At 45.8% G+C, this 24,092-nt stretch overlaps 1 protein-coding gene across 4 annotated transcripts in view; it reads right to left on the reverse strand.

Annotated features, from left to right (window-relative positions):
- The window catches only part of MBD6 (methyl-CpG binding domain protein 6), a 153,619-nt gene extending 145,707 nt beyond the window's left edge, over window positions 1-7,912 (reverse strand). For 3 of the 4 annotated variants that reach the window (XM_073613790.1, XM_073613789.1, XM_073613786.1), the window contains exon 1: window positions 7,386-7,912. The gene's annotated coding sequence lies outside the window, so the exon portion shown is untranslated. The remainder of the gene's footprint in view (window positions 1-7,385) is intronic. The other variant, XM_073613787.1, reaches the window with a different exon arrangement.
- Between the last annotated feature and the right edge of the window lie 16,180 nt (window positions 7,913-24,092).

Raw genomic sequence — 24,092 nt, forward strand, 5'->3', positions numbered from 1 at the left:
ACACAATGATTATTGCCAGTGCCTTCAGCTGCTAGCAATAATCTCATGTCAAATTCCAACATGCTGGTTGTACTTATGTCAATCTATTGATCCACTTGGGTACAATCAGCCTGCCCATAGATGGTTCGAATCTCGGCTGGTTCAGGAGGGACCAGCCGAGAATTGAATTATCTATGGCCCACTTCAGATATGAATCTGTGGCAACTATGACAGAACTGCTGCAAACATGCCTCCTTGGAAGTGGCAGAGATGATGTTTGGAGAGGCAGCTTAATGGAAAGTATCAATTATCAGTTCAAGAGAAAACTTCAACACTTATTTTGTTGCAGAATTGTCTCAAAGATGTCACACAATAATTACACATGCAATGTTTTATTTACCTCCACTTTCCTTATTACCGAGATGGCAGGATTTCTTTAAAAAATACATTTGCAACAATATGGCACATAGTTAGGCCTCATGTACACTGCTGCTGGTAAACAGAGCAGTTGGATGCTTTTTTTTTAGCTGCCCCCGAAAATCATCCAATGTTATCTTATGTGTACATGTACACAGGTTCATTTAATGTTGTTTTTTAGGTAGTCGAGTTTAGAGGCCTTTTTTGGAAAGCAAAAAAATGAGTTCAGACACCGAGTTTACAGGCATTTCAAGCGCCAAACACTTCTAAACGTGGTAACTCGCGTTTAGCCGCATTTCGTTTACAGGCGTTTTTCATTTTTGCCTATTTTGAAAAAACGCAAACGCGGCAAAACGGATGTTTTAAATGTGGGTTACTATCTGTCAAATTAAATCATTCAGGAGAGGTTGTAAAAGCGTCCCGTGTACATTAAGCCTAAAACTTTACTAAAGAGGAACTACTGGAATTTGAAGTGTCAGTACTAAATTGAAAACGTTGCAGGATTTCCAGGAATTATGTTCAAGTCTTCTAACTACATACACACCACCAGAAATATGACAAATATACCTTTCTGACTTGCCCCCAAAGTGTGCAAACTTTTACAAATTGGACCCAAAAAACATTAATGCAAAGGATATTGAAACCCAAAACCACAAATGGAACCTGTCCTTAGATGTGGTGATTAACCACTTAAGGTCCACCATATAGGAGTTTTGGGCAGTATCATTTGGCATGTTTCTGTACTTGCAGAAAATGTTGCTAAAATGTAAGTTCACCTTTACAGAAAATCTGTAAACTGAACTTACACTGGACCCTCTTCCCTTTGCACCCGGTCCCAATAACCTGGAGTCTGGCGATCCCCCGCACTGACAGATTATATCGCCGCTGTACTGGTTCAGGGATTTGAAATCCCCACGGCTTTCTCTCCTCTTCGCCTGCAGTGACAGGACGGGCTACGTAAACTCTGATTGGACGGCGCCGACCAAATGGAATGCTCCTAAAGGTACGTTCTGACGAGGTGGTGTGAGGAGGGGGTCCTGTGTAAGTCCAAATTACAGATTTTTCTGTAAAGGTGAACGTAGCCTTTAAACTTAGAAAAAGGAAACTAATTCAGCCACCACATTGAAGGGCTGCATTTAGATATCCTTTTATTCTCACTCCAATGGTAACATGACTGCTCCTAATCTCAGGATCCTGTGCACTGGCAGGCCTCTTTGCGATATACGTCCCCCTCCTATTCCACATTTGTGTCAATGATGTCACAACTCTGTACTCTTATTGTGCATGTGTGCAAATGATATTTCCCATCCCATGATGTCACTTCTCTGCACTACTATTTCCCACTTCTATTAACGATGTCACTTCTCATCACTGCTATATTAAAATAGAACTATAGGCACAACTTTTTTTTTTTATATTTCAGATAGAGTAAAGGAGGGTTATAACCTCAGTAAGGTTTATTTTTGCCATCTTCATTCTTCCGGGGAGATTTCCCTTCATTTCCTGTCCCATAGCCAAACAGGAAGTGAGAGGAAATCTCTGCACATTAACCACGTGCCGACCGCTGCACGCTGATATACGTCGGCACAATGGCAGCAGTGGGCAAATGGGAATACCTGTACGTCCCTCTAAGAGCTGGGGATAGCAGGCGCGCGCCGTGTACAGCGTGACCGTGCCCACGGGACCGGTGGACTCGATGTCCGCCGGTCTGCCGGCGATCATGTCACGGAGCCTCAGAATGGGGAAATGCCTATGTAAACAAGGCATTTCCCCGTTCTGGCTTGTGCCATGACAGATCACCGCTCCCTGTCATTGGGAGCGTTGATCGCTGTCATGTGACTTGAAGCCCATCCCCCCCACAGTTAGAATCACTCCCTAGGACACACTTAGCCCCTTTATCGCCCCCTTCACTGCCAGTGTTATTTACACAGTAATAAATGCTTTTTTATAGCACTGATCGCTGTATAAATGACAATGGTCCCAAAATAGTGTCCCATGTGTCCGCCCTAATGTCGCAGTCCCGATAAAAATCACAGATCGCTGCCATTACTAATAAAAAAAAAAAAAATTAAAAATAAAAACGCCATAAAACTATCCTCTATTTTGTAGACACTATAACATTTGCGCAAACCAATCAATACTGTATACACTTATTGCAATTTTTTTTAACAAAAATATGTAGAATACATATTGGCCTAAACTGAAAAAAAAAAACCAAACAATTTTTTTCCTAATATCTTTGGGGGATATTTATCATAGCAAAAAGTAAAAAATAATGCATTTTTTTTCAAAATTGTCACTCTTTTTTTGTTTATAGTGCAAAAAATAAAAACTACAGAGGTGATCAAATACCACCAAAAGAAAGCTCTATTTGTGGCAAAAAAAAAGGACGTCAATTTTGTTTGGGTGCAACGCTGCACGACTGCGCAATTGTCAGTTAAAGCGACGCAATGCCGAATCGCAAAAAGTGCTCTGGTCAGGAAGGGGGTAAAATCTTCCGGGGCTGAAATGGTTAAGAGAATCTCTTAGGGACACCCCATGTCACCAGAACTAGTGTCCCCTTTGGAATATTTTCCTTCTATTACTTTTCTGGAGACAACCCAAAAAATGTCATTTCCTTTTACTTTCACTTTCAATGATAATGGTAAAAAGGACAAATAGAGAGGGTAAATCTCCTGAACAGGGATGCAGACAGCAAAAAAATCTGACAGGTGTTCTAATCCATCTTCCCTCTATCCAAAACTATTAAAAAAAAAAAATGCCATTCGTTATACTTTACTGATGTCACTACTTCTCTGCACTACTATTTCCCATTTCTATTATTGATGTCACTTCTCATCACTGCTATTCCCCATATGAATGATGTCACTACTCTGCACTTCTATTCCACATCTTTGTAAATGATGTCACTACCGTGCATTTTCTACCAATGTAAGAACAGAAGCCTGCAGCAGGAGTGCACATATAAAAAGGTGACAACACTATTGCTGTATTGAATGGCAGAGTGTGGGAGTTGTCACCCTATCTATACTACCTGTGCTGATCATAGGATAAAGAGGTAAAATTCAACACATAGCAAATGAAAAGTTATACGATTATGCACCTTAAAAGGGGCAATCCTATACATATACAAAATTTTGGGTTACCATACAATTTTAACATGATCGATATTGGTACCAAAGATATGCTGATAGGATAACTATATGTGTTTGTATGCAAGTGAGATAGAAATCTAAAGGTAACTAATAAAAAAACAGCCAGCAGGTAACTGTTTGTTGCATTAAATACATGCAATGTCTCTTCTGCAATAACACTTACCTGCTCACAGTCTTCTATTGAATGGAGACTGACCTGTGCATGCGCAGCTCAGTGTGCATTCTCAGGCACTCTCCATCTGTGCAAGTATGACGTACTCCTATGTGAATGCGCAGGATGATTTAATTCTACCACAGGTCGCCAATCAAGAGGCCAAAAACCCAGGACCTGGAAATAGCCAGGGATAAGATGACAGCGGCTGGCGAGGAATTTAAACTTGCTGAAATGTCGTGGTGAGTATTCCTTTTAGTTTAGTCCCGTTTTAAAGCTGTGTTAAATCCAAAACCAAAAATATAATATATTGCAGCTTACCAATCACTAGATGTGGTGGCTGCATTCGTTTTCTTTTTTAGGCTCCCCCCCCTCTCTGTTTTCACCTGATGATATGGCCAGTAACACTTCTCCTGTATTAGACAGACACTACTCTGCATGAAGGAGCAACAGAGATACCTTTGGATAGCAGCACTGAAGAATGAGGGGGAGGAGAGTGTTAGATGTACTAGCAGATTTGGATACAATAACAAGTTTAAGCCAAACTCCAGCTCACGCGTTATAATCAGTTAAAGCGGTTGTAAACCTCACACATGAATTATGAAGAAAGCATATCCCTCTATAGGGTGTACTTGTCTCAATCCACAGCACTAAGTACCATTTCTGTCCACTACTTTGTTCTTCTGCTATCAGCATGAATCGCTTCTGACAAGTTTTCCTGAAAACCAAGAGAAAAAAAAGAGTGACAGGGAGGGATCTCCAGCACACAGCCTGTGATTGACAGCCTCAGCTCTGTTTCTGTGTGCTGTGTGGAGGGGGGTGTGTCCCTTCCCTCCAATCAGCTCTCAGAGCTCTGTTCTTTGAGCTCTGCAGAGTGAAACTTCAGCTCTCCGTCCCCTTTTTTCTGAGCTCTCAAACCACCTTGATAAATTCTGGACTTTGAACAAATATAGCAAAGAGAAGACTGCAGATAAACCGGTACAATGTATATAGGAGGATTTGCTTTATCTCTGTGTATCACCTGAGGCCAGTCACCTCACTGGGTATATGTGAAGGTTTACAACCACTTTAAATAAATAAAATCTGACCATTGTAAGCACCCCTGTCAGTGGTAAATGGTTTGTCTCATCCCTCTAAGGCTGCTTTCACACTGCTTCGTACTAAAAACACATGCGTTTTTGTCATGTTTATTGGTTGCCTGACACCAGCCTGCATCTTGTGCAAAAAAAATGAAATGTGTCTCAAAAAACGCACCAAAAACGCAACTGCCGGTGCCCTTTTGATATGTTTTCTATTCATTTCAATAGGAAGCTGCGAAGGTGCGTTCTCGTCTTTTTTTTTTAACCACACAAAACATGCAAGACTTTTAAAAATGCAACTGACCGGTGTGCAGCGTTACATGGGATTTAATGGTCATAAATTTATTTTCCGATTTTGTAAGGTAAAAAACGGAGGAACAACTGATCAGCGTGAGAGGGCCCTAAGCCCTCGTTCACATTGAGTCCACGTTCACACTGACAGCGGGATTGAAATCTGAACTCACACGATTTCATACCCGCATGTCAGTCCGACATCGGGGGCGATTTCAGAGACATCTGTGCTGGTTGTAGCACAGATATCTATACAAATCGCACCTTGAAATCGCCAAAGGTAGTACAGAAACTACTTTTGGGAATCGGTGCGGCGCTGCAAAGCCAGCGTCACACCGATTCGGACGATGCAATTGCCGACAACGTTCGACGATTTGGCATGCGATTTGACATGCCAAATCACATGCCAAAACGTATGAATGTGAACCTAGGCTCAATGCAGCTTTGAAATTGTGTGACTTCTTTTGAAATCGCACGGATTTCAAAGCTGCATGTCAGTACAACGTGGAAGACATCTGTGTGGATTCATGTACAGGTGTCTATGCAAGTCGCACCCAAGATCGTCAATAGCGCAGGAACTACTTTTTCAAATCGATGCGGCACCGCAAAGTTGGCGTCGCACCAATTTGAACATGGCCATTGCCGACAGCATAGTGCAACTTGTCATGCGATTTTACCTGTCAAATCACATGACAGGTCTCTCCAATGTGAACGAGGACCAATTGTTACATTTTCAGGAGAGCTTGTTCTGTTGAAAAACAACAGACTTAGTGGCCGGATCACCAAATGAAAAAAAAAAAACCCTTACAAAAAAAAGAAAAATGAACGCAGCCACCACATCTAAGAATTGGAAAGCAATCTAATAAATGTTTACTTTTGGGTTACACCCCTTCAGATCCGCGCTATAGCCGAATGACGGCTACAGCGCCAATCTGCTTTGCTGGGAGGGCGTCAATAGACGTCCTCCCTTTTGCACGCTCGCCACGCCCCCCTGAAGGGCGCACACTGTGATCACCCGAGTCAATGAGACTCGGGTGATCACAGATCGGAGTAAGGGCTCAATCCCGACCCCTTACCAGGTGATCAGCTGTGAGCCAATGACAGCTGATCACATGATGTAAACAGAAGATAGGTAATCGTTTTTATTTTTTTCTTCTCACGCTTATAAGCGTGAGGAAAAAAAAAAAAAAGCCGATCACCGGCTTCTGTTGAAGGGACATCAGTCCCAAATAGGAAGAGGTGAAGCCACCTCATATGTGCCCACAAGTACCGCCTGCCAGTGCCCACAAATCAGTGTCCACCAGTACATCAGTGCCAGCAATTAGTGCCACCTATCAATGCCCACGAGTGCCACCTATCAATGCCACCTAGCAGTGCTGCCTATCAGTGTCACCTACTAGTGTCGATCAGTGCCCATCACTGCCACCCATCAGTGCAGCCTTATCGGTGCCCATCAGTGCAGCCTTATCGGTGCCCATCAGTGCAGCCTTATCGGCGCCCATCAGTGCAGCCTTATCGGCGCCCATCAGTGCAGCCTTATCGGCGCCCATCAGTGCAGCCTCATCGGCGCCCATCAGTGCAGCCTCATCAGCGTACATCAATGAAGGAGAAAAATTACCTGTTTGCAAAAATTATCAACAAAATATAAAACGGTTTTGTGTTTTTTTTTAAAAAGGTTCAAACTTTTTAAATTTTAACAAAAAATAAAAAACCCAAAGATGACCAAATACCACCAAAAGAAAGCTCTATTTCTGGGGGGAAAAAATGATAAAAATTTCATTTGGGTACAGTGTTGTATGACCGCGCAACTGTCATTCAAAGAGTGACAGCGCTAAAAGCTGAAAATTGGTCTGGACAGGAGGGGGGGGGGGGTTAGGTGCCCAGTAAGCAAGTGGTTAATACTGCTATACAATCAGATCGCACAATCTCCATCATCTAAAGGCAGGCCCTTTGCATGACCTACCGGGTAGATCTAAAGAACATTGTACAAATGGGTTGCATAGCGTACAGCCAGCTTTGGACTGTAAGCTCTTGATGTGAATATACAACTATAATACTTCAACAATTGTGCATGCCTTGTGTACAGAACAGACACACACTGGGATGTGTTTGGAGCTGCTGATCTCCCCTTAGTAAAGGTTGGTGGGCAGACACAGATGACAGAGGACCCAGGACCCATAGTTCATATGTCACCCTCCCCCCAACACCTGGAGATGTGACATGGTCTTGTCATGTGGGTTACAGACAGACACCAGCTGCTATCCCACACAGAGGCCATGCCATGTGGAGAGAGGTGTCTGTGTGTAGACTTACCTCCAGCAGATGAAGTTTGTTGGTGGGAAGTGATGACAGGCCAGGGATGTCCCTCCAGCACAAGCAGCAGCTGCCCCCTTCCTCGCAGGCCTTTTGTGGCAGGAAGGTAAATAAATGAAAAGACAAAGAGCAATAAAGCCTGCCCCTGTTTTATTGCTCCCCTTTCATTCTTGTTATTGTTTTGTTTGCTGGATGTTGTTGTTGTTCTTGCAGAAGCAGCAGCAGCTGCCCCTCCTTAGGCTCCTCTGGGCAGGCAGTGGGGGGTTGCTCTTGTCTTCTGCTCTGTGTCTGGATGCATAAGGGCAACGCTTGACCAGCGAGTGCCCAGGGAACCTGTGTGAGGGGGGCTCCCCGGGGGTCCCTTTTACCTGAGAAGATAAGGGGTCAGCTTCTGCACTTAGCTGGCTCAGGCCTGTGTGCTTGCTAGTAGATTTCCCAGCTCCCCCAGCCCTCTCTCTTCTCAGTGGCTGTTTTCCTTCCCTGGGCTCCAGAGCCAGATCATGGAGTTTCCTGTTGCGCATGCGCCGTCGGGCAGCCCTGGGGATTCCGTGCCCACATTGCACAAGCCTGCGCTACGGGAGCCGAGATGACAGCGCGGCGGCCATCTTGGTTGTGGGCAAGCAGATACGTCGCCGTTTCAAAACGGCTTTTGGTTGCACCCCCTTCCCAAGGTGTTCGTGCGAGGCAATAAAATAACAGGCGTATGGTGGGGTTGCGATTTTTCGGGATCGTTAAGCCGTTTAGCGAACGTTTTCTGAGCCCTCTGCTCCCGTGGCTGCTTTGCAGGGAGCTGAGCGTTCACAAGATGGCTGGTTACATAGACATGTTTTACAAATGTGTAGGGTTCGTGGCACGAAGAACATGTATGATACATGGGGGGAGTGACAGGCGGGAGAACGTCTGCTCAGCTCAGGAGCCAACCAAACATGGAGCAGCGCGGGCTGTGCGGGCTTTATGAGGAGCCCAGTCACATCTGATCCATCATTCCTGTCAGAGAGACACAGGAAGGTGGGAGAGGTGCCTGCCACTGCTGAGCACAAATAATGAAATATGTCAATAAAAAACAAATCACCCGTTTAACTATTTATTCTTACAGGCCTCAGAAAGATGGAATTTAAAAAAAAGTGAAAAAAATGCCAGTTTTGTTCGCGGGTTACCAGAAGCAGGCATTTGCTGCTACAATGAGTGGCCAAAAACACATCAAACCCCAATTGGCCTTCATATCCACTTGCAGTATCCTGCTACAGTACACTGTCATGAAAAATACATGGACACTGCCATTCCTTTACTTCTGAAAATACTAAATGTCTGGCTCTTATGCCGACTTCGCTTCGGTGCTCTCTAAGGGCTTGTTTACACCTGCTTTGCTGTCTGAGGAGAGCATTTGACGGGTGGTGAGAAGGCATTATACCATCTCCCCACCACCCGTGTGAACCCCCTAAGGGCTCATTTACACTTGCTTCGGCTTCAACACACTTTAACGGCTAGTATTCACTTGCTTCAAAACTTGGCTTCGGACAGGCTTTGTTAAAGCTCTCTGAACGCCTGTCAAAGCCCCTGCCATTAAATAAAATGGCTAGTTTAGGGCTAGTTTACACCTGCTTTTGTGTGGGGCTTCGGTGAGGCTTCACGCAAGCTTTGCCATAGACTTCTATGGAGGCTTTGAAGATGCTTTGAAACACCACTAAAGCTACATGGGGTATCATTTTTGAAGCAAAGCCAAAGGAAAGCAAAAGCAAGGTGTAAACGGGACTGTAAGCTAACTATTTTATTTAGACTGCTTTCACACTGAGGCATTTTACAGGCTCTACAGCGCTTAAAATAGCACCTGCATAGCCATAGTTGCCAACAGTCCCAATTTTCCCGGGACAATCCCGATTTTGGGACCCTCGTCCCGATTTAAGCTTGTCCCGATTATTTTCCTGGCATTTTGCTTTTGTCCCGGGAAAATCGGGAATGTTTTTGGCTAAAAACAGCAACGGCTACACAAAAATGGCCGCCCCCACGAGTGTTTTTTCCCCTTGTGTTCAGTGCAGAGGAAAGGGGCAGCTAATTGGCTTCTCTCTTCAGTGTGCAAATAGAAAATTCTATTGTACACTGAAGCCTATTGGCTACAGGGATTGGTGACCCCTCCCCGTTCTCCACTGAACACAAGGAAATGTTCAGGCTCCACCCGCCAACCATCCGCCCCCATGTGTCCGACGAACTGGGGCTTCGCTGGCTGGGGACACTGATGGTCCTGGATCCCCCCTTGCACCCCCCCCCCTGTCACCACCATACCTGCACCCCCCCATGTCACCATCATACCTGCAACCCCCTCCCCCCATGTCACCACAATACCTGCACCCCCCTCCCCCCATGTCAACACCATGCCTGCACCCGCCTCCCCCATGTCAACACCATGCCTGCGTCCCCCTCCCCCATGTCAACACCATGCCTGTACCCCCTCCCCCAAGTCACCACCATGCCTGCACCCCCTCCCCCAAGTCACCACCATGCCTGCACCCCCTCCCGCCTAGTCACCACCATACCTGCACCCCCCAAGTCACCATCACCCGTGCACCCCCAAATCACCACCATGCCTCCACCCTTCCCCAAGTCAGCCTGTAACACCCCAAATCACCATGCCTCCACCCAAACACCCCCCCCCCCCTTGTCACCACTCTTGATAGCTAGACTGCAGCCAACACTCCATCTGCAGCCAACACTCCATCTGCAGCCAACACTCCTCTGGGGGCACTGATTTGAGGCACTCAGCTGGGGGCACTGATTTAAGAGGCACTCCGCTGGGGACACCTGATGTAAGAGGTACTGTACTGGGGACACCTGATGTAAGAGGCACTCCACTGGGGATACCTGATGTAAGAGGTACTGTACTGGGGACACCTGATGTAAGAGGCACTCTGCTGGGGACACCTGATGTAAGAGGTACTGTACTGGAGACACCTGATGTAAGAGGCACTCTGCTGGGGACACCTGATGTAAGAGGTACTGTACTGGGGACACCTGATGTAAGAGGCACTCCACTGGGGATACCTGATGTAAGAGGTACTGTACTGGGGATAACTGATGTAAGGAGGCACTCCTGCTGGGAATGCCTTATGGAAGGAGGCGCTCCTCTGGGGACACCTGATGCAAGGACAGACTCTGCTGGGGGCACCTGATGTAAGGACAGACACTGCTGGGGGCACCTGATGCAAGGAAGGACTCTGCTGGGGACACCTGATGGCATCTGGTGGTAGGCGACGTGGAAGGTGACACGCTCAGGGGTTCCACGGATTCTGGATTATGGTGAGTTGAATGATTTCATTCTATATTACAATGTAATAATAGTAATAATGCGTTTCAGTCATCCTGACACCACAACAACCATGGTGCTGGGATGATTGAAGCGCTAACACCAGGTGTTTGGAGTATCTTTATCTGCTGATTTGTTAAACTCTGGAATACACATTTGTATTGTGGTGTAGGATCTGGGCCTGCTTTCCCTCCTTCTTTCTTTCTTTCTTTCTTTCTTTCTTTCTTTCTTTCTTTCTACACCCACTATTTCACATAAACCATGCCCATTTTTCAGCACGGCGTGCTGAGCGTGCCGCATGTGTCCCTATAAATTTTTTTACAATGTTGGCAACTATGCATAGCGCCTGTATAGAGCCTCTCCTGTCTCTCCAGTGTGAAAGCCAGAGAGCTTTCACACTGAAGTGGTGCGCTTGCAAGACGGTAAAAACAGTCCTACAAGCAGCATCTTTGCAGCCCTGTAGGAGCGGTGTATACACCGCTCCTATAGCGCCCCTGCCTATTGATTCAGCGGCGCTTTGCGAGCGGTTTTAACCCTTTTTCGGCCGCTAGCAGCCGAATAGCACTGCTAAAATGACGGTAAAGCGCCGCTAAAAATAGGTGTGAAAGCACTGACTAGCATTCAGAGATCTTTAACAAAGCCTGTCGGAAGCCTTGTTTTGAAGCAAGTGTAAACTAGTCATTAATGTGTGCTGAAGCCGAAGCAAGTGTAAATAAGCCTTTAGGCTCGGTTTCCACTATTGCGGCCCCAAAGTCGCGTGATTTACAGTGAGACTTTGCAATGCAATTTTTGATGCGATGTCATGCGACTGGTGAGAACCATGGGAGAACAAGTTGCATCGAAGTCGGAACAAAGTAGTACAAAAACCTTATTGGAGTTGCTGCGACTTGAGTCGCACCAAATAGAACGGGGACCATTGAAATACATGTATTTTGACTTGTTATGCAACTTCACATTTGTCAAGTCACACAACAACTCGCAGTAGTGGAAACAGAGCCTTACAGTCCTGTTTACACCTTGCTTTTGCTTTGCTTCGCTTCACTTCAAAAATGATACCCCATGTAGCTTTAGTGGTGCTTCAAAGCGTCCACAAAGCCTCCATAGAAGTCTAAGGCAAAGCTTGCTTGAAGCCCCACTGAAGCCCCACAAAGGACTGTAAGGTAACCATTTTATTTAGTGACAGGTCTTTGACTGGTGTTCAGAGAGCTTTAACAAAGCGTGTCCGAAGTGTTTTGAAGCAAGTGTAAACTAGCCCTAAGGGTGAATTCACATCGCATGTGGTGACAGATGGTTTACAGCATCTGTCATCACATGGACACACACGAAGCAATTGTTTCCTATGAATCACATTCACACAGCAACGCAGCGTGCTGTGATAAAAGTCTGCATTTTATCGCAGCACACCGTGCCAAACCCCACGGCAATGAACAGCAGCACAGCGCATCGCACTGCTGTACGTTGCCGTGCATGAAGTGTACGTTTTGTACACTTCAAATAAAGTTAGTACAAAAAAAGGAACTGTGTGATGCACTAAATTGCGCACCACACTGCCCCTACTGCAGCTGACAACAGAGAGCCATAGCAGTGGGGAATTGCTGTGGTAGCTCTCGGTTGCAGTGTGAATACAGCCTAAATACTGTGCACGGCCCCATTCATTTGAAAGGTACCACCCACCGAGTGCAGCACGGGGTATAATTCCTGCTGCAGCCACAGCATGTGTACAACTCTGGCCGCTGCGCTTGCAGCGAAAGGTGGAGCAGGTGAGAGGTGGTGAAAACACAGATCAACCGCACGTTTTACTGACCTCCAATTACAGGTGTAACCAAGTTCCTAAATCGATATTAAACCTTCAGGGTCGCAGAGCATGCAACCGGAGCATGCAACCGAATGAATATTCGCTGTTGCAACACTGATCTTTCTCTCGGCCAATCGGGAAGCAGGTATGAAACCCATTTCCCGATTGGCCAAAACGTCAGGCGAATCCTATTGGATGCCTAGTACCAGGAGGAGCAGAGTGGAGACGCACCAGAGTGGAGAGGACACCGGAGCAGCCTTCCCCGAGCCCGCTGCACTTAAAGACAGGGCTAGAAGATGGGGGGGGGGGTAGGGACAGTTGTGCTAATGCCAGCAGCCCGGGGGGGGGTTGTTTGCTGTCCCCCCCCCGCCAAAAAAACCCCACCAGCCGCCGCCACTGGTTTTACCATGCGGTAAAGCGTCTGTCACCATACATAGTGTGACTTGGCCCTTAGGGTAGATTTAGACATGCTTCTTCCCTTTCCTCCGAACGTTCGGGTTACGCTTCACAGGCTACTGACAGTCAATGAGGAAGGGATGCGACGCCTCCTCACCACCTGTTTTAAAGCGGAACTAAACCCATCAATTTAACAGTTTCAAAACACAGTGTCAGGAATGTAACTATCACATTGGTTGTGCTCTCAACCAAACTGTCAAACTGTCAAATGGCTGGTGTCACAACTGATGTGCATTATCGAGGCAGTTGGAGATCAGAGGCTTAGGCCCCTTTCACACGGGTGGATAGAACTGTGCTTTTAGCTGCAGACAGATGAAGTTATCTACCGCAGCTAAACGCACACAGTGCTTTCCTATGGCCCCATTCACACACTGCGTTTAGAGACGGTTTCGTTACATGCGGTTTTGTGCAGATAGAAAAAATAAAGTTGACTGTGTCCAGGAATGATTTAGCACAGCTATCTGCACATAACTGCAGGTAATCGCAGTGTACTATTTCTCCTGCAGATAGCAGTGGCATCTCAGAATTACAAGGTATACCTGGGAATGACACAGGAAGTTGAGGAGAGTGTACTCTAGGAGAGAGGAGCATAGCAATGGCGACTCATGATTTTGCACGAGGCCATTATATCCTTGGTGCAAGACCGACCAGAGATATGGGATCCTGAATACCCAAGATTAAGGATGGGCTCGGGCGTGATCGCACACTCTACGTGCAGAGCCTGCCAGGAAGTCAGCACAGCGCTGCGCTAATCACAAGCAGTGAGACATTGTCCAGATGCGCAGCTGCAGAGATCAGGAATTATCTCACTGCTTGTGATTCGCGCTGTGCAGTGCCGACTTCCTGGCGGGCTCTGCACTGAGGATGAGCTCCGGCGTGTTCGCAAGCTGCACGTGCCGAGCCCGCCAGGAACTCGGCACTGCACATCGCTAATCACAAGCAGTGAGCCATTTCCCGATGCGCGGCTGCAGAGATCGGGAAATGTCTCACTGCATATGATCAGAGCAGCGAATTGCCGACTTCCTGGCGGGCTCGGCACGTGCACATGCCGTTTGCGAACACGCCTGAGCTCATCCTTACCCAGGATACTCGGAAAGAGTCATGAAGAGGTTGAAATGGGAGGAAGTGTACCGATTCGTGACACCAAACTGGGAAAATATGTCAGCAAGTGAACAGGATAACCGAGGTGAGTGCAACCATTGATTTGTGGGTAGCAGGGTTCACATACATCGTATCTGTTGCCCATAGCAACCATAGTTAAACCACTCACAGATTTTCCCCCTAAATGATCAGGCCATTTTTTGCGATACAGCACTGCGTCGCTTTAAATGACAATTGCAGGGTTTTGTATGCTGTAACCAAACAAAATTGTCCTTTTTTCCCCACAAATAGAGCTTTCTTTTGGTGCTATTTGATCACCTATGCAGTTTTTATTTTTTGCACTATATAGGTCAGTATGTATTCTGCTACATATTTGAAGGGGGAAAAAAAATCACAATAAGTGTATATTGATTTGTTTGCACAAAAGTTACAGCGTTTACAAAATAGGGGATAGATTTGTGACATTTTATTTATTTTTTTATGTACTAGAAATGGCGGTGAGCTGCAATTTTTTTTTTTTTGCGATACACATGAAACGCGGGACTGTGACATTGCAGAAGACAGATCAGACACTTTTGACACATTTTTGGGACCAGTGACATTTAACGATCAGAGCTAAAAAATAGCCACTGATTACTGTATTTAGGTCACTGGCAGGGAAGTGGTTAACATGAGGGGGTGATTAAGGGGTTAAGTGTGTTCCCTGGGAGTGTTTCTTACTACTGTAGGGGGGATGGGTGGCGGTGAGAGCAGATCTCTCTCTAAAAACATGGTCAATGATTGCTCCATGCGTTATGTTTGTCATATAACAAATTTATACAATGGAATATATTGCAGGAAAGGAGATTTATACAAGATGGAGGTCCCTACGTAACCGCTACAAGAAAGATCTTAGCGAAGAGAGGTCTGCAGACGCACCTTCAACACGTCGTAGGCCTAACCCCCATGCAGAGGCTTTGTCTTTTTTGAGGTGCACCACCGAGAGGCGTCCATAAGTATATTTGGGGATTTTTTTTAGCATTCAATAAGCTGCAGATATTATACCTTTTTTGTGTGTATGTGTCTCAGGATAATATTGCCGCTGCTATCGTCTCCAGCAATTATTTTAGCATAGTTTTCCTCAGGGCTTTTTTTCTCAAACAATAGGAGCTGGAACTTAACCACGACCCCCCAAAACCCCTTCACCCACACACACCATCCAAATCACATCAAATAGTGGGTGTGGTTATATTTCACAAACAGTAGAAGGGTCTTAAAGGGGCATTAAATATCAGGATTGCATTACATACAGAAAGCAGAGTTCAGGGGGGTTACACACAGAGTGCAGAGCTGTCCCTTGTAAACGCAGAAACCGGACTTCTGTATTTACAAGTGATTGTGGTGAGTAGGCACCAAAGGGTCTGAGCCAGAGGTGGTGGAACTGAGTTCCACCAAGTTCCCCCTGAAAAAAAGCCCTGGTTTTCCTACAATCACATTATCCAGAGAACATAAACCCCCTTTTTAAATGTTCACCCAGCTACAGCTAGAGGGCTATCCTGTTGTGTATTTTATTTTTACTTCTATTCTTACCTAGAACTGTCTCAAGTGTTCCTGCAAGAGCGAGGTGTGCAAGTATGTCACCAGAAAATGAATTTGATGCTGAGGCAAACCAAGAAACAAATGCAGAGCCAGTTTCACCTGATGATAATTAACCACTCAAGAACCTGTGGTATGTATTTTAAAAATGTCAAAATTGTCAGGTCACAACCTCCATCTACAAACCACTAATTGGTGACATATTCAAAAATGCCAGCTGGTGTTGGTACATTAACGTATTTGTGACGTAACCGAGTGACCACGCCCCCTTCAGACGTCATGTGACGTCAGTATGGACGGGGGCATCCGGTTACATCAGCGAGTGGCCCCGTCCTTGCCTAACAGCTAACAGCTGTCACAGCCAAAAGACAGCAGTCGCTGTGAGGCCTCCCATGGAGACGGAGGGTTTTTTTTCTATTTTTCTGGTCCGTCGGACATCGTGATTGACGATGGATGTACATCGCGGGGCACTTTTTTAAAAATTGTATTCTTTTAATAAAGGAATTGTTAAAAACTGTCTAATGTGGTTTTTATTTTTTGACACTTTTTTTGGTGAATGGGTAGGGGTACAATGTACCCCTACCCATTCACATGGGGAGGCGGGATCTGGGGGCCCCCTTGTTAAAGGAGGCTTCCAGATTCCGATAAGCCCCCCACCCACAGACCCCCAAAACCACCGGGCCAGGGTTGTGGGGACGAGGCCCTTGTCCCCATCAACTGGGAGACAAGTTTCTTTGGGGAGGACCCCAATGCACCCTCCCCATGTTGAGGGCATGCGGCCTGGTATAGTTCAGGAGGAGGGGGGTGCTCACTCGCCCCCCCTTCCTGGTCTGCCAGGCTGTTTGCTCTTGGATAAGGGTCTGGTATGGATATTGGGGGGGACCCCACGCTAATTTTTTTTAAAATTTTGGCGTGGCGTTCCCCTTAAAATCCATACCAGACCTGAAGGGCCTGGTATGGACTGGGGGGACCCAAGCTAATTTTTTTTCCCTTGATTTTTCGTCTATATTGCCAAGAGCTGGCAATATATTACAGCCGCGAGCAAGTTTAGATTACATTTTTTCCTTTAGAAATTTCATTTTGCTGCGGCACTGTTGTATACATCACACATATATGTCACTTTACAGTCAGACCAAGAGGACGTTATCTAAAGGAATATTTCATTTTTATTGTTTCACTTTAAGCATTATTAACCACTTGCCGACCGCTGCAGGCCGATATACATCGGCAGAATTGCAGCGGTTGGAAAATGGGCGTATCTGTATGTCCCCTTTAATTGGTGGGGCTAGCGGGCGCCCTTCGCGTGCAGGGTGACCATGCCCACGGGAGCGGCGGACTCGATGTCAGCCGGTCTCCCAGCGATCATGTCACGGAGCCACAGAACGGGGAAGTGCCTATGTAAACAAGGCAAGCATTTCCCCGTTCTGCCTCGGGAGCAGTGATCGCTGTCATGTGAGTTGAAGTGCATCCCCCCCATAGTTAGAATCACTCCCTAGGACACACTTAACCCCTTGATCGCCCCCTAGTGGTTAACCCCTTCCCTGCCAATGTCGTTTACACAGTAATCAGTGCATTTTTATAGCACTGATCACTGTATAAATGACAATGGTCCCAAAATAGTGTCCATAATGTCGCAGTCACAATAAAAATTGCAGATCGCCGCCATTACTAGTAAAAAAAAAAAAAAGAATAATAAAAGTGCCACAAAACTATCCCCTATTTTGTAGACGCTATAACTTTTGTGCAAACCAATCAATATACGCTCATTGAGATTTTATTTTTACCAAAAATATGTAGAAAAAATATTAGCCGATCGGCGGCTCTCCCTGTCAGAGGTGGGGGGGGGGTCTGTGCTCACAATCAGCACATTGATTATCAGCACAGCCCCCATCAAATGTGCCCATCAGCTGCCAATCAGTGCCCAACAGCTGCCAGTCAGTGCCCCCTTAATAAAGTCTTTCAGTGCCCATCACAGTGTCAATCAGTAACACCTGTCAGCATCTCATCAGTGCTGCACATCAGTGCCATCTATGAGTGTCCATCAGTGCCCCCTGTCAGTGCCCATCAGTGCCCCCTGTCAGTGCCCATCAGTGCCACCTATCAGTGCCCATCAGTGCTACATATCAGTGCCGCCTATCGGTGCTCATCAGTGCCACCTCACCAGTGCCCATTAATACCGCCTCATCAGTGCCCGTCAGTGAAGGAGAAAACAAAATTTTATGACAGAAACTAAGAAACTTTTTTCTTTTCAAAGATTTTGGTCTTTTTTTAGTTTGTTTAGCAAAAAATAAAAACCCCAGAGGTAATCAAGTGCCACCAAAAGAAAGCTCTATTTGTGGGAAGAAAATTAGAAAATTTTAGTTTGGGTACAGTGTTGCGTGACCGCGCAATTGTCATTCAAAGTGCGACAGCGCTGAAAGCTGAAAATTGTCCTGGGCAGGAAGTGGCGAAAGTGCCTGGTATTGAGATGGTTAAAGTGGTTGTAAACCCTCTCCTATACCCAGTGAAGTGAATAGTCTCAGATCATACACAGAGATGAAACAAATCTCCCTACATAAGTTTTACATGCATATCTACTGTCTTTCCATTTCTACACTCTTTGGAAAGTGCTGAACATGTTAGAAACCATTATTCCTCTTCCAGCAGTGGGAGTGGTGTCTGGGCTTAAACTGTGTGAGAGCTGATTGGAGGAAAGGCACAACCCCCCCCCCCCCCCCCCCCCACACACACACACACACACACACACACACACACACACACACATAGGCAGAGGAACGAAGGAACTTGCAGAGCTGTAGTCTGAATAAGCAAGCTCTCTGCTTATCTACCTCTAAGCTCCCTCCCCGACACAAATTTTCAGCTGCTGTCATCTCATGTGTCAGAGAACTTGTCAGAAGTGACTCTACTGATAACAGAGGAACGAAGCAGCAGAAGACACGGCACTTAGAGCTTTGGAGAGAGATAAGTAAACACCAATGGTAATTTTGGCAGCAAATTTCGATTTAGTTTTAGTCTTAGTCTTTTGACTAAAATGCCATTTAAGTTTTAGTCCCATTTTAGTCATCTGCAATTGCTTTAGTTTTAGTCATATTTAGTAGACTAAAATCTCCAGTACATTTTAGTAGACTAAAATCATTTTAGTCGACTAAAACTAATTTTTGTTGTCTAAAATTTAATAGGTTTAGTTAAATTGTAATGCATTATTTAAACATTTCTCTACAATTTCCAAACTCATTATATACTCGTGGAGTGAAAAATCGAATGTTATTATTTATTGTATTAAGGTTTGAACATGCACTAAAGACACAAATTTAGTTGTTATATAACGTCTTTACAGCGAAGTTCCACCTAAAAGTGGAACTTTCACTTTAAGCACTACTCGCCCCCTTATATGTCTCATTTAGTATTTCATTTTTTTGGGCGGAGGAGCAGATACCTAGTTTTGACAGGTACCCAGCTCCCACTTTTGCTCTCGTCACCTAGGCGACTCCTCCTCTCCTCCTCCCTCCCTGCAGTCTTCTGGGACAGGTCACAGGTCCCAGAAGATTGCCCAGCCACTGAGAACGCGCAGCGCGACTGTCACAGACGAGTGCCCACACTTGCAAATAAAAAAAAAAATAAAAAAAATAAAAACTCTTTGCATGATGATGCCATGCAGTACACATTTACATGAACTTGTCTGCTTTCAGAAAATATATAATGTTTTGGGGGGGGGGCAAGGAGGTCTCCTTCAGGGGGCCTCTATATATCAGTATGAAGTGTGAGTGTGTCCACAGACAGCGGAGTGCCCACAATCCTGTAGGATCAGTTTGATCAGAGCACTCTGTCTTCCAGGATACTCAGCTTTCACCTCATTGGACTAGTAGAGATCCAATCAGCACTGCAGGCGTGTATCTACAGAGGCAGTGTGTGAGAGGGCTAACTACACAGCCAAGCTGCCGCCATCCTAACAAAACATCTCCCTTCAGGCTGCAGATAACAGCCATTTATGGTCTAACTATCCACTCGGACAGCCTCCTAGCTACAAATGCTGGGCTCCATCCAGAGGAAGCAGGCAGAGCTCTGTGGAAACCAAAAGTTCAGAGGGTAAACGTCCCTGCCTCATATTTTCATTTTGTTTTGTTTTGTCTTCATAGTTTTTGTCAGTGGATAAAATTGTGGCGTACTTTTCGTTTGGTTTTCGTCACTGTAAAAATGCAGCTGATAAAAATTTTGATGAAAAAGTTTTCATTGACGAAATTAACACTGGTAAACACTACAAATATATGTGCCTAGGTCAAATTTCATGAATAGGGTTTCCAACCACTTTAAATGGATTTTCCCTGCAAGCTTTCTTTATTTAGTAGACAACGGCTTGGGGAGCCAGTCTGTATGATGGAGCCACATTTTAGTGCACTCGGACCAAATTGGAGTTTTTTTGGATTAATTCTGGTGTCTCTTTGGCAGACTTTGGATGGAAATAACAAAGTTTTGCACCACGGCGAGCAAGCTTTATGTGAAGAAGCCAAATTATAGTACACTCAGGCCAAGAATTTGTTTTAGCTAAAGTCTGGGGTCTTGTTCGCAGACCTTGGATAGAAGTAACAAGTGCAGAAAAATTGGTCTTTGTGTGTTGCTGGTGCCTTCACCCCATAACCTTCTAGAAGTAGTCTTCATAAAAGCAAGAATTGGCCTTGCTGTAAAAAATTAAAATTTGACGCTCCTGTCAAACAGTTGCAAAAAAAATTGGTCTTTGGGTGTTTTGTTGGTGCCTTCACCTTGTGACATTCTAGAGGTAGACTTGATGAAAGCAAGAATAGGCCTTGCTGTAAAAAAAAAAACAAATTGATGCCACTTTTAAACAGTTATGGACATATTGGTCTTTGGGTGTTGTGCCTTCACCCAATAGCATTCTAGAGGTAGTCTTGATGGAAGCAAACTTGGCCTTGCTGTAAAATATTTAAATTTGTCGTCCCTGTCACACAGTTGTGGAAATATTAGTCTTTGGGTGTTGTTGGTGCCTTCACCCCGTAACCTTCTAGAGGTTGTCTTGAAAGCAAGAATTGTCCTTGCTGTAAAAAGTGTAAATTTCACGCCCCTGTCACACAGTTGCGGAAAAATTGGTCTTTGGGTGTTGTTAGTGCCTTCACCCCGTAACCATAGTGAGGTAGTCTTAATGAAAGCAAGAATTGGCCTTGCTGTAAAAAAAAATTAATTTGACACTCCTGTCACACAGTTGCAGAAAAATTGGTCTTTGGTTGTTGTTGGTGCCCTCACCCAGTAAACTTCTAGAGGTAGTCTTGATGAAAGCAAGAATTGGCCTTGCTGTAAAAAATGTAAATTTAATGTCCCTGTCACACAGTTGCGGAAATATTGGTCTTTGGGTTTTGTTAGTGCCCTCACCTCGTAACCTTCTAGATCTAGAGGTAGTCTTGATGAAAGCAAGAATTGGCCCTGCTGTAAAAAATTTCAATATTACGCCGCTTTCAAACAGTTGCGGAAAAATTGGTCTTTGGGTGTTGTTGGTGCCTTCACCCTGTAACCTTCTAGAGATAGTCTAGATGAAAGCAAAAATTAGCCTTGCTGTAAAAAATTTAAATTTGACGCCCCTGTCACACAGTTGTGGAAAAATTGGTCTTTGGGTGTTAATTGTGCCCATGAAACCTATACCCAAAAATTACTTTAAGATAAAATCAACACCCACAAACCTAGGCAGCCTGCAGAGATTTGAGATCCCAATAACACTTAATGACAAGGGCATGAGGGGCTTAATAGCTGTTGCTAATCCAGGACTGATTCATTTTACAAATGTCAGCTGGTCAACCGAGCCTGTGAACAGACACGCTCTTTCATCTGTCACAAAACTTCCGGCAGCAATGAATGCCCGTTTGGAAAGCATGCTGGATGCAGGGCAGCCCAGCAGCTCAATTGCATACTGGGCAAGCTCTGGCCAGCAGTCTAGTCTCATGACCCAGAAACCCAGAGGATCATCTACTCTCCATGTTTGTTTTCGCCCCTAGATAATCTTCCACCATATGATGCAGACGCTGCAGATGGGATGTAGATGCTAACAGCCCTGGGAGCTGAGGACTAAAACATTTTTGAAATGCATCACTGAGGTGGCCCCCTTCTCCCCCACTCCTCTTTTGACCAACAGAAGCCTCAAAACTAGCTTTTCCATAAAATTGTAACCTACAAGAGTCTGGAAAGGCGTTACACAAACTCCTTTTTAAGGTGTCCTCAAGATATTTCATCCTGTGCTTCCTCTGTGAGGGCTTGATGACTTCTGAGACTTTCCCCTTGTAGTGGTGTCACGTACCTTAGAGGAGCCTGAAATGACGAGGTCAGCCTCTCTTGTATCTCCAGCCCAGGCACCACTGAGAGTGAACAGAGGCCGCCGAGGTGCAGGAGAAACACAAGTGCCTGTAGATGTAGAACAAGGGACTTGCAATGGGAGATGTGGTTCCAAGGCAACAGGAGAACCATCAGGTAAGGGCTGGTAGCCGTGCACCCTAGTACAGCTGAGGTTAAGGAAGCACTCCACTTGTACTGCAGGGCCAGAGCGTGTGGCTGGTCAGAGCTCTCAGTAGCCTTAAAGCAGGAACACACAGCGAGTCGCAGAACTGCAATAGCAGGCAGCCAGGCAGACACTCAAACGCCGGGAAGCCAGGATCAAAGACAAAACCATGGTCACAGGATAAGCCAGGGTCATCCACAGGCAGGCAGCGAAGTACCAAATCAGGAGCAGAGTCAAAGTCAGGAACGAGCTGGGTCAGGAACTAGCGACAAGACAAAAGCAGGATCCAAGATCAGGTCAGGAGTAAGCTGGGTCAGCACCCAAGGAACACACTGGAAGTACACAGGATACAAGGAAACAGCTGAAGCCAGTTAGCATTAGAGCACAGGCAGAACCATCCTTAAATAGTCCATCTGACGCCAACATACATAGTCCGTGCGTGCCCATTCGCGTGCGCGCATTTCTGCACGCATGCGCACTCCTGCTAGCCATTCTGTGGAGATTCATGCACGCATGTGCATTTCTGTTAGCCAAACGTTCCACAAGAATTCCCTAACAAATGGTGGTCAAGGAGGGTTGCTAACCAATAATGATATTCTCCTTAATGCCACAAATTCTTTGGTCCTTTTGCAGACTTTGAAGAATAAGGGAGCCCATGCATCGCAAGTTTGCGGAGGCATGAGAAGCAGAGTGCTCAGGGTCACTTAGGATTACAGTATCTGGAACTTCCTCCTCCCAGCCACATACTACTCCCAAGGTTTCTGAGGACTAAAAACCATCTCTTAAGGTTTGACATATGTCTTCCTCTGCTTCTATGCTGCCATAATCATCCTCCCCCTCCTCCCTCTCCTCTTGTGTGTTCTGTGGCGTCACAAGAATGGTGTCTGCATAAATCAGGTCTTCCTCATGCTGCTCTGCCTCGAGTGCCCTGTCCATAATGCCACGCAGAGTCTCCTCCAGCAGGAACACAACAGTGATTGTGTCACTAATGCATGCATTGTCACGGCTCACCATCCTTGTCGTCTCCTCAAATTGTGAAAGTACAGTGCATGCATCATTTATCAGCAGCCATTGGGGTGGGCTAAAAAAGCCAAGGTGCCCTGAGGCTGTCCTTGTGCCATACTCAAACAGATAATTGTTGAAGGCCGTCTGCTGCATGTGCAACCGCTGCAGCATTATCAAAGTTGAGTTCCACCTGGTGGGCAGGTCACAAATCAGGCGGTTTACAGGCAGGTGGAATTCCTGCTGAATACAAGCCAACTGAAAACTGGCTATGTATGACCTCCTGAAATGGCTACAGACTCTTCTGGCCTGCTTTAGAAGATCTTGCAAACCTGGGTACCTGTTTAATAAATGCTGCACCACCAAATTGAGGACATGTGCCAGGCATGGCACATGTGTCAACTTTCCCGTTCGAAGTGCGGACAGAAGGTTAGTGCCATTATCACACACCACCCTTCCTGGCTCAAGCTTCTGTGGGGTGAGCTACCTCTGGGCCTGCCCCTGCAGAGCTGAAAGAATCTCTGCTCCGGTGTGGCTCTTGTACCCTAGACAAACCAGCTGAAGTGCTGCATGGCATCTTTTAGCCTGACTTGTTGAATGGCCCCTTGAATGCTTAGAGGGTACTGATGGTTCATAGGACAATCCAGCAAAGGAGGGCATGGAGGAGGAGAGGGTGGAGCTTACAAATCTCGCATCATCACCACCAGCTGTATGGAGACGTAGTGACAAAGCAAGTTCCAGCACTAAGCCCTTTCCTGCATCCTTCCTAATTGCAAGCAGAATTACCCAGTGTGCTGTGAACGAAGTATATCGTCCCTGACCATGCTTGCTGGACCACGAGTCAACAGTAAGGTAGACCTTGCGGCTGACTGCCTTGCCCAACAATGCCAAAACATTGCTATCCATGTGATGGTACAGAGCTGGAACTTGCAAGCTGCCTTACTTGCAAGGAAATAGCGACTGAGAACCTGCCATTGTGTTACA

This window comes from Aquarana catesbeiana, linkage group LG02, assembly GCF_042186555.1.
Source record: "Aquarana catesbeiana isolate 2022-GZ linkage group LG02, ASM4218655v1, whole genome shotgun sequence".
In the NCBI taxonomy this organism is placed as follows: domain Eukaryota; kingdom Metazoa; phylum Chordata; class Amphibia; order Anura; family Ranidae; genus Aquarana; species Aquarana catesbeiana.